The sequence below is a fragment of the Mobula birostris genome, chromosome 1 (assembly GCF_030028105.1).
Source record: "Mobula birostris isolate sMobBir1 chromosome 1, sMobBir1.hap1, whole genome shotgun sequence".
Classification (NCBI taxonomy): domain Eukaryota; kingdom Metazoa; phylum Chordata; class Chondrichthyes; order Myliobatiformes; family Myliobatidae; genus Mobula; species Mobula birostris.
The window spans coordinates 77,945,499-77,956,495 of record NC_092370.1 but is presented as its reverse complement, the minus strand read 5'-3'; the positions used below and the strand labels follow the sequence as shown (position 1 = coordinate 77,956,495).

Below are 10,997 nucleotides of genomic sequence, written 5' to 3'. Positions count from 1 at the left end.
ATGAAATTTGTTTTTAATCCAGTGTTCCCTGAAACCTTATCCTCTGAAGATTAGCGTTTGTACCTTCTGCCATTATAATGTTTCATCTCTCGGAACAAAGCCCGCAAGAGGCGGGTGGTTAGTTAGTGTGAGGCGCTGCCTCCTCTCCGTTTTCCAGGCCGTGACTGGATAGACTCGAACGTGGGAGAGGCCTATGGTGCTGATTGGCCTGCGGCAGATGTGTGGCCGGGATCTGCTCGCCTTTGTCGGAGCGACGAGCTGCTACACAGCAGCCACACTGGAGGTGATATATCCCCCACCCCCGCCCCTCTCTCTATCCTTCCCACCCCCTGAACAACCGAAGTTTCAGTTTCTGGGGGGAAAAAGTGGAAGGAGAAGAAAGAGAAGTGGGAAGGTGTTTTAGACATTCATTTATTTACGAAGAGAAGCTGCTCCAGGATTTCGTGCCTTTTAAAGAACCCTGTTCTGGTGAGTATTTGCAATCAGTTTCTAACAAAGCAGCTTATCTTTTCTGCCCGGCTCCTCTTAGCGACGTGGAGACTGAATGAACAGACGCTCTCCCTTCCCGGTTGGGTTGTGTGGAGAGCTGTCGGTGTCAGGAGGAGGGCGGGGGCTGCTCCTTTGCTCGCCGGAATTTACCCGAGGAGCTCTGTAATTCTGACCCAATGATGCAGGACGGTGCTTGGACCTCAGCTGTGTGTGCAGTGTGGTACCGTTCAACCGGGGTTTCCTCTGCTGTTCTCCCTCCCTCACTATTCCTTCTTTCCTTCCCAACCACTGCTTCCGCTTCTCTCCCCCCAAACACCAAACACCAACCACCATCCCTCTCCCATCGCACCCCTCCCCCATGCCAGTCCTCAACTTCACTTCCCCTCTGTCCCTGCATAATCCCCATGGTACCATATGGAAAGATGACTTGATAGAGGTGTACAGTATAAGATTATAGGCGTAGAGTGGACAGCCAGCGCCTTTTTTTCTCAGGACGACAATGAGTGATTTTTAAAAAAGGACATCCTTTTAGGGGGAATGGAAGAAAGTTTAGGGGAGATATCAGACTTTTTTTTAACTTGGCGTGCTGCGTTCCTGAAACGCACTGCTAGGGATAGTGGTAGAGGCTGATACAATAAGGACATTTAAAAGTTTCTTCGGTAGGCACAAGGATGAAAGAAAAGCGGCTGTGTAGGAGGTAATTACTGTATTAAATTGATCACAGTAGGTTAAAAGGTTGGCACAGCGTCGTTCGGTGCTAAGGAGTTGCAGCTGGAACTGGATGAGGGCGTGAGAGAAGATCGTAGAGAGAGGTAGTTACACCCAAGGTACAGGAAACTGGGTGACAGTCGGGAAGGGGGAAGAGGTTAAGGTGTCAGTGCAAAATACCCCTGTGGCCAGCCCCCTCAACAACAGGTATGTCACTTTGGACACTGTTTGGGGGGGGGGGGGAAGGATGACCTAACAGAGGAACGTCACTGGGGTCAGGTCTCTGGCTCTGTGACTCACGGGAAGGGGTGGAGAAGAGGTGAACGGTGGTGATAGATCATTCGTTTGTTAGTAGAAGGGACAGGAGGTACTGTGGGTGAAAACAAGATTCCTGGTTGGTATGTGGCTTCCTGGGTGCCAGGGGCCAGGACATCTTGGATCGAGTCCTCAGCATTCTCAAGTGGAAGGGTGAACAGCCAGAGGATGTGATCCATGCAGATACCAGTAACATTGGTAGGATGAGTGCGGAGGTTCTGCAAAAGGAGTTTGGGGAGTTAGGTGCTAAGTTAAAAGGCAGAACCTCCAGGGTTGTAATCTAAGGACATAACAATGTCCAAGTGGTTTCTGTTTTGAGTATGTGGTTCACTGCACTGAAGCCTCTTTCAACAAGGTAGGAGGATGGAAATGCAATGAAGAGCAGTTTGCTTGTCAAAGACCAGGAACTTTGTGTGACAGTGTAGCCACATACCACAAAAACCAACATTTTTGAAAAGCATTTTTGCTGCTTCATCATTCTGAATTTTGATAATTTCTTCTTGCAAGCTCCCTTCCTGTTCTTCCACCTTGCAAAGAAATGGCTTAATTACAGAGTCCAGAATTTCCAGATCATTCAAATCCTTGAATCGATTCTGAAAATTTTTCTTCAGTGACTTCAGGTGTAAGCAATACTCTTGCAGATCACTGTCTGTGAAAGAGTGCCATATTTTCTGTGCAGGGATACTGTGAGAACATATTTTCCCAATGTTTTGCTTATGTATTTCCAATTTTCAGATAAAAGTGGACACTACACTTTTTGTCTGCATTAAATTGAAATTCTTATCTTGCAGTTTCATATTTAGAATGTTCATTTTGTCATATTGGCCAAGTATGCCACATCTCCACATAGGTTCAATCTTGTTTCTCAAGCTTTTGTCGACTGAGCAAAAATTCAACCACTGTGTCAAAAAGATCAAAGAAACATTTTAAGCAGCAGCCAGTACACTTCAGTGTGAAGAAGCAAGCGTTCAAACTCTTCATTGTTATTTTGGTATAACTGGCAAAATATTCTGCTATTTAATGGATGAGCTTTTAATCTTGTTGATAGCAGATATTACAAGAGTCATGCTTGAAAAATGTCATGGCTAAGGGTTTTGGCTGCAAGATGTTGAGAATGAATTAAACAATGGATTGCAAACAGACTTGGAAATTAATTTTTCATAAGTGCCACTAAACCAGCATGACATCCTTTCATGTATGGTTCTCCGTCTGTTGCAAAAGGAATCATGTTCCTAATCTGAATACTTTTATCCTCTATATACATTTTGAGCTCACCAGTGATTGATTTTCCGTTGATTTGATTTTCTCTTTTTGCAAAAAATAATCTATTCATAAACCTTTCCATTTTTGATAAACCGTACATATGCCATTAGCAATGCCTCATTGTCTCACCCAATTGACTCATCCAGTTGTATCCCAAATTCAGTTTTTTGTAGCTCTGTGCATAGTTGATACCAAATGTCTTCACTCATTTTGTCAATATGATGAGCTACGGAGTTATTACTCAGAGGAATTGATTTTAAAATACTGTATCCATTTTGAGAACAGTGGTGAGCACTTCTGATACAGCAGACATTACCAATCTTTCACCAATTGTATGAGATTTTCCACTTTGCTATCATTTTGAAAATGCTATAAGAAGCAATGAGAACATGATCAAGGTCATTTTTAGCTTTCTTGGCAAATGACTTGAGTGTGCAACACTTTTCAAATGCTTCTTTCATCTTCTGGAACTGAGTACAGGTTTCCCCCACTATCCGAAGGTAGAGCGTTCCTATGAAACGGTTCGTAAGCCAGAATGTCGTAAAGTGAATAAGCAATTACCATTTATTAATATGGGAAAAATTTTTGAGCATTTCCAGACCCAAAAAAAACCTACAAAATCATGCCAAATGACACATAAAATCTAAAATAACAGTAACATATAGTAAAAGCAGGAATGATATGATAAATAAACAACCTATATAAAGTAGAAATACTTTTCCTTGCTGTCTAGCGCAGCGAAAATCTCACAGCAGCACTCTTGGCGGAAGTGCTCTCGGCAGAAACACTCTCTCCAGTAACCTTTAAGCTATGAAGCTGCCAAATCATACCAAATAACACATAAAAATACACAGCCTATATAAAGTAGAAATAATATATGTACAGTAGCCAAACTCACTATTGTCGTATTTATGGTTCGAAGCCTTTAAAATCATTCACTGCTTCGGGACACAGTTTCCTCTAAATGCCATTTCTCAGCGAGACTGTTAGCCTATCGAGAGCATCTCCAATGTTGGCGATTGCCAATTTTATATTGTAGTCTTTCCAGATCTCTCGCAAAGATGCTTCAGAGTTGCCCTCTCTGTCAATGGCACTTACAATAAAACACATCACATGTTGCGTACAGTAAGCCTTAATTGTGGCTATTAGGCCTTGGTCACAAGGCTGCAGCAACGATGTCGTATTCGGCGGTAAGGACGCAACAGGAATGTTACCGCCATACTCGGTAATGCCAGGTGGATGAGCAGCACAATTATCGACAATCACAAGACACCTATTATCGAGGTTATTTTCTCTACAGTATTTTTCAACAAAAGGACTAATGTATCCACTCATGTACTCAGGAAAAAAGCACTTGGGTATTCCAACCACTTGGATGTGAATGGAACACAATGGGAAGTGTTTTCTTATCAACGCGTTTAGGTGCCCTCGGATTTTCTGAATGGTACACTAGTAGAGGCTTAAGGACAGCATCACCAGTGGCGTTAATAATAGCCATTAGGATAAACCTGTCCTTGTGTCCCTTAGCCTGCTTTTCTTCTATTGAAATAAATGTCTTGCTCGGCAATTTTTTCCAATAATTTTCAATTTCATTACAGTTAAACACATGCTTATACGAATAACCACCTTCTGTAATTATTTTCTTCAGTTCTGCTGGGAACTTTTTGACAGCTTCAGTATCAGCCGAAGCACGCTGTCCGGTAAACGTTAAACTATGAATCTGCCCTTGCCTCAGAAACCGATCAAACCACCCATGACTACCTTTAAATTCCACTTTTGCAACACTTTCATCATCATCGTCCAGTGCTTTCTGTTTCAGCTTATTAAAAAGACTGACTGATTTCTCCTTAAGTATAAGAAAACTTAACGGAACACCACACTTTGTACACCCATCAATCCACTCAAGCAGTAGACTTTCCATTTTATCCATTATTGGATGCCGACTAAGAGAGACCACTTTGCTACGAGCAGAACCAACAGTAACATCGGCAGCTTTCAGAATTCTCTCTCTCTGCGTTTAAATAGTGCGAGTGATGGATGCAGGCAAGTCAAAGTGTGGACAATGTCCTTACTTCGTTCACCACGATCGAAACGCTTAGTTATGTCTAGTTTTACGCTAACACCCTTACGAGCTCTTTCAGGCTTTCCTGATACCTTAGAACTCATCTTGCTAATGGATGCACAAAATAAATCGAGATAAAGCATGTATTTAAGCAGTGCCGGCTAGAATGCAGTTCTGGGGGAGGAGCTTGGCTGTTCAGGCGCGTGCTGCCTTTTTTTCGTAACAGTGAAAAAACCTTCTGTTAGCGAAAACAGGTAACTAATGTACGTCTTTTGTAACAGCAAGGTGTCGTAAAGCAAACGTTCGGAAAAAGGGGCCACCTGTAATACCATAAGTAGCCTTCTCAGGGTATCTTTTACGGAAGTGTTCCTGCAGTCTTAATGGTTTCATGGCTTCATTAGGTAGTACAGTATTACAGATAAGACACATGGGCTTCACTGATCTGACAGGAACAGAATAAAACTATACTCTAGATATGCAACGCATTGAATTGATGCACTTTCTGTAGTTCCGTTTCTTAGCAGAATTAGAATTCAAGGCTTCACCACCTTCAAACTCGTAGAGAGCATGCTGTACATATTTATCCATAATTATCTGTACTTTATCTATAATTAATGGGGCTAAATTAAAATAAAAATTTAATAAAAACTTGGAATGCCTATTGGATGTTGACGACGGCATCAAGTTGACATGGATGGAATAATGGTAGTGGCACACAAAGGAACAGTGAGGGGAAATTACATTAACAAGGATTCAGATTGGAATCTGAATGTTAGTCAGGATAGAGCTAGTGTTGGCGTGATTGACTAACCATCTTTCATCCCAAATTGGCTCTTGACTGCACATATGAAGCCAAGGTAGAGAAAATTGAAAGGGTTTGACTTGCCAACTTTCAAATTGCATGAACTTGTTCCATGCTGCGAGTTAAGGGGAACTATTGCTAATTTGGTGCATTCCCAATAATGTCTGGTTGGTAAGGTCAGAAGAAAGTGCCAATTTTCCGACATATTGTGACTATGAGTACTGACTGCCTGCAGAGCTATGGTTCTTCCTGTGTTACAGTGCCTTATCTTTTTTTTTGGAAGTGCCTGCTCTACTAACAGTTGGTCAGGTCTTGTGCTTCAAGTCAGGGTTGCTGCTTACCAATTTTTTTTCTCTCTGCTTTTCTCCCCCTGCCCACCACACAACATTTTCTACTTCCACTAATGCCCCCTTGGGACACGTAAGGACCCCCGTTGGGAATCACTAATTTAGAGCCTGTTTGACATTGGTCTGAGTTAGAATGTACACTGCTACCAAAATGATCGCTGAAAAATCCTGCCGCTGGTAAAATGGCCAGCACTTAATTGCGAGGTATTCTAGGTCTGGTGAGCAATATTGGTACATCAAAATTTCTGTTACTGTGAATAGTTAAGTGAGTAGAAGATGAACTGATCTCCAAAAATCATAAAGTTAAAGATGAAACATTCTTTTCAACATTTTAAGCAAAATTAGTGTATTATGTTTGTTTTGTACGACCTTAGAGTGAAAAAAAAAAGGAAAGGAGCACCATGCAAAAGTTTGGGCACCCCAAGAGATTTGAGCTCTCACATAACTTTTACCAAGGTCTCAGACTTTAATTAGCTTGTTAGGGCTATGGCTTGTTCACAGTCATCATTGCGAAAGGCCAGGTGATGCAAATTTCAAAGCTTTAGAAATACCCTAACTCCTCAAACCTTGTCCCAACAATCAGCAGCCATGGGCTCCTCTAAGCAGCTGCCTAGCACTCTGAAAATTAAAATAAATGATGCCCACAAAGCAGGAGAAGGCTATAAAAAGATAGCAAAGCGTTTTCAGGTAGCCGTTTCCTCAGTCTGTGTTGTAATTAAGAAATGGCAGTTAACAGGAACAGTGGAGGTCAAGTTGAGGTCCAGAAGACTAAGAAAGCTTTCCGAGAAAACTGTTTGTAGGATTGCTAGAAAGGCAAATCAAAACCCCCGTTTGACTGCAAAAGACCTTCAGGAAGATTTAGCAGACTCTGGAGTGGTGGTGCACTGTTCTACTGTGTAGCAGCACTTGCACAAATATGACCTTCATGGAAGAGTCATCAGAAGAAAATCTTTCCTGCGTCCTCACCACAAAATTCAGCATCAGAAGTTTGCAAAGGAACATCTAAACAAACCTGATGCATTTTGGAAACAAGTCCTGTGGACTGATGAAGTTAAAATAGAACTTTTTGGCCACAATGAGCAAAGGTATGTTTGGAGAAAAAAGTGTGCAGAATTTCATGAAAAGAACCCCTCTCCAACTGTTAAGCATGGGGGTGGATCGATCATGCTTTGGGCTTGAGTTGCAGCCAGTGGCACAGGGAACATTTCACTGGTAGAGGGAAGAATTAATTCAATTAAATACCAGCAAATTCTGGATGCAAACATCACACTGTCTGTAAAAAAGCTGAAGATGAGAAGAGGTGAAGCCTTTTGCAAGGAAGAATGGGCGAAAATCCCCCCAAACAAGAATTGAAAGACTCTTAGCTGGCTACAGAAAGTGTTTACAAGCTGTGATACTTGCCAAAGGGGGTGTTACTAAGTACTGACCATGCAGAGTGCCCAAACTTTTGCTCCTGGCCCCTTTCCTTTTTTTGTTATTTTGAAACTGTAAAAGATAGAAATAAAAAAGTTATCTTGCTTAAAATATTAAAGAAATGTGTCATCGTTAACTTTATGCCTTTTGGAAATCAAGTCATCTTTTACTTGCTTAGCTATTCACAGTAACAGAAATTTTGACCAGGGGTGCCCAAACTTTTCCATGCCACTGTAAGATGAATGCAAGCAGGCTTTTTCCACTGAGGTTGGGTGGAACTACAACTGGCAGTCATGAGTTAAGAGTGAAAGGTGAAAATTTTAAGGGGAACATGACGGGAAGCTTCACTCACAGGGTTGAGAGAATGTGGAATGAACTGCCAGCATAAGTGCATGTGTGCTCGATTTCAACATTTAAGTGGAATTTGGATAGGTACGTTGTGTGTGGAAGGCTATGGTCCTGGTGCAGGTCGATGGGAGTAGGTGGTTTAAATGGTTCAGCAAGAACTAGATGAAGAACCTGCTTCTGTGCTGTACTTCTCTCTGATTCTATGTTCTATAACCAATTTCCAGATATCGCACAGTTCCAAAAACACCCGGCGACAGTCCATAACTTGGGTGCTATCTGTGTGGAGTTGTTCGTTCTCCCTATAACCTCGCGAGTTTACCTTTGGTATACCTGTTTCCTCTAGCAGGTGTGTGGGATGCTGGGTTTGTTGACTGCTGTAAATTGTCCCCATTATGTGGGTGAAGGGTGCCATCTGGAGAGTTGTGGGGAAGAATAGAAAACAGGATTTTTGTAGAATGATGGTAAATGAATGAATGAAAATCTGCTGGAGGAACTTAGTAGATCGGGCAACATCTGTGGGAGGAAAGGAATTGTCGATGTTCCAGACTGAAACCCTAACTTTGTGAAACTCCTTGAGGTAAGTGGGGGGGAGGGGGGAGAGGTTAAAGGAGTTAGACATGGAACAATACAGCACAGGGAAAAGCCCTTCAGTCCACAATGTCTGTACTACTATAAACCATTTTAACCTAATATCATTTGCCTGTGCATGATCCACATCCCTCCCTTCACAGCCTGTTCATCTGTCTAAATGTCTCTATCATATTTGTTCTATCACTGCCCCAACAGTCTGGTCCAAGTACCTACCATGCTGTCTGTTTTTTTTTAGGAAAAGTGAAGAACCTAATATTTTGTCCCATTGTTCTCATAAGGAAGTACTGCATGAAATGTGCCCTTCAGCCCAACAGGTACAGGATCTCCTTTGAACTTTCCTCCTCTCACCTAAAAGTTACAGTATGCCCCCTAGTATTTGACATTCCTACCCTGGGAAAAGTCTCCTACCACCTACCTTGTCTTTGCCTCTGATATACTTCTATCATGTCTCTGCTCAGCCTTTGCTTGAGATAAAACAATCCAAGTTTGTTTAAACTCTCCTAGTTAATACATTCCAACCCAGGTGAACTACATATGCACTCATTCCAAAGCCTCCACATCTTTCCCTTAGTACAGTGACGAGAACAAACCACTGTCCTCCAAATAACCAAAAAGTTTTATGCAGCTACAACATGATTTCCCAATTATTTTTACCCAGAGGGTGGTTCTTGAGTATTATATGCAGTTCTGGTCCGCCCATTAAGGGAAGGATGGTAGAGGCTTAAAGGGGGTGCAAAAGAGGTTCACCAGGATGCTGTCTGTATTAGAGGGTACAAGTTATAAGGACAGGTTAGATAAACCTGGTTTGTTTTCTCTGGAGCATCAGAGGCTCAATGGAAACCTGATCAAACTTTATAAAATTATGAAAGGCATACATAGGGTAGACAGTCAGAATCTCTTTCCCAGGGCAGAAATCTCAAATGCTAGAGGGCATGTACTTAAGGTGAGGGGGAGAGTTTAAAGTTCAAGTTTGTAAATTTTTAAATTTCTAACTTAATGGTGAATTATCTAGAAAGCTTTGCTAAGGGGTAGCCCTGATAATGGTGTTTAAGAGCTTTTAGATTGACACATGCATGTATAGGAATGTAAGGGTATGAGTCATATGCAGGCAGAAGACATTTAGTTTAGCATAGGCACTGTGGGCTAAAGAGTCTGTTCCTGTGCTAAATTTCTTTATTCAATAACAGACTCACAGGGTGCAGTGTCATTTGAACTTTCTATGTTGTCTTTTGTAACTCAAGAGGACATAGAAGCAGCAGCTGGCAATTTGGCCCATCGTGCCTGTCCTACCAATCAATGTGATCATGGCTGATCACTTACCTTGGCATCACTTCCCTGTATTAACCACGCATCCCTTGATCACCTTCATACCTAAAAATCTTATCAATCTCTCTCTTGATTGTATGCAGTGATAGAGCCTCCACAGTCCTCTTGAGGAGGGAATTCAAACGATTTACCAGTCACTGGATGAAGAAATTACTTCATCTTAGCCCTAAATGACCAGCCACCGTTTTTTGAGTCTGTGTCTTGTGATTCTAGACTAGTGAAATATCATCCCCACATCTGGTCTGTCAAACCCCAGAAGATATGAGTTGAAATGAGGTCACCTCTCTTTCTATTAAATCCTTATTCATTGCTTATCCTTAGACTGTTATCCGTTGCTGCAATGTAGAGCGTATGGCCTAGCTACGAGGGCTTTATACTAATCGAGGGACTGATTTGAAATAGTACAAACGTTGAACTGTTTTGAAGGAAATTAATAATCGTGATTCGCTTAGTAACTGGTTTCAGCATTAAGATCACTGGTGAATTTAAGGGTCATGATATTAGTACTTTGCTTATTTTTAGTTGAAGAGGATGTTTCCAGGATTGTGGTAACTGGAATATACTGACATGAGGTAAAGGTGATGTTCTGGCATGCCAGGACAGATAAAATGTTGAGCTCAGCAGCACAAGACAGTCAGTGTCTGAATAATCCAGTTAGGAATTTGCCTAAAAACTACTTAGAAATATGGAGTTTGAAGCCGCGGGGAGATGTTGAGGTGAATGTCAGAGATTGGTTTGAGGAGAAGCTGGAGAAACATGGGGGACAGAGGTGTTTTGGTGAGATGTGGGAGAGGGCTCATGAGAGGCACAAATTCAGTAGTCTGCTTCCCTGTTGTTTTTTGGTCTAAACAGAGAATTTATTACTACCACACAATCACTACAGGAGCTGTTCAGCCCCTCAAGTCACAGAGCCTGCCAGTTACACACTTACTTTTCCTGTAACCCATTTCACCTAACATTCCCATCCCCTCTCCCTCCACTCCCACTCACCTACGCCAAAGATTAATCCATAGTGGCCAACAGGAAGAGCATGTAAATACCCCACAGAGAGCACTTTGGGTTCTGAATTAACCCAGGCCGGGTGGCGGTGTGCCACCCTGTCGCGACCCAGGCTGTGTGACACCCTATCAAAGGTGAAGAAAAGGATTACTTCTCAACTGCGGATCGTCAAGTTTCTGTTGTGTGCATGAGTTCAATGAGGTATAGCTACAGTGAGAAGCTATCTTACACTGGCATCACAGACACATGATATAGACAACACTACATCAATTATACAGTGCAAGACAGCAAAGAGAAAACACAATCAGAGACAAGTCCACTGTAGTGCAAGATT

At 42.1% G+C, this 10,997-nt stretch overlaps 1 protein-coding gene across 2 annotated transcripts in view; it reads left to right on the top strand.

The window, feature by feature from the left end:
* Positions 1-313: 313 nt before the first annotated feature.
* LOC140200451 (carbohydrate sulfotransferase 9-like) overlaps positions 314-10,997 on the top strand; it is a 70,738-nt gene continuing 60,054 nt past the window's right edge. Inside the window, exons 1-2 of one of the 2 annotated variants that reach the window (XM_072263922.1) lie at positions 314-468; positions 8,574-8,652. The gene's annotated coding sequence lies outside the window, so the exon portion shown is untranslated. The remainder of the gene's footprint in view (positions 469-8,573; positions 8,653-10,997) is intronic. The other variant, XM_072263831.1, reaches the window with a different exon arrangement.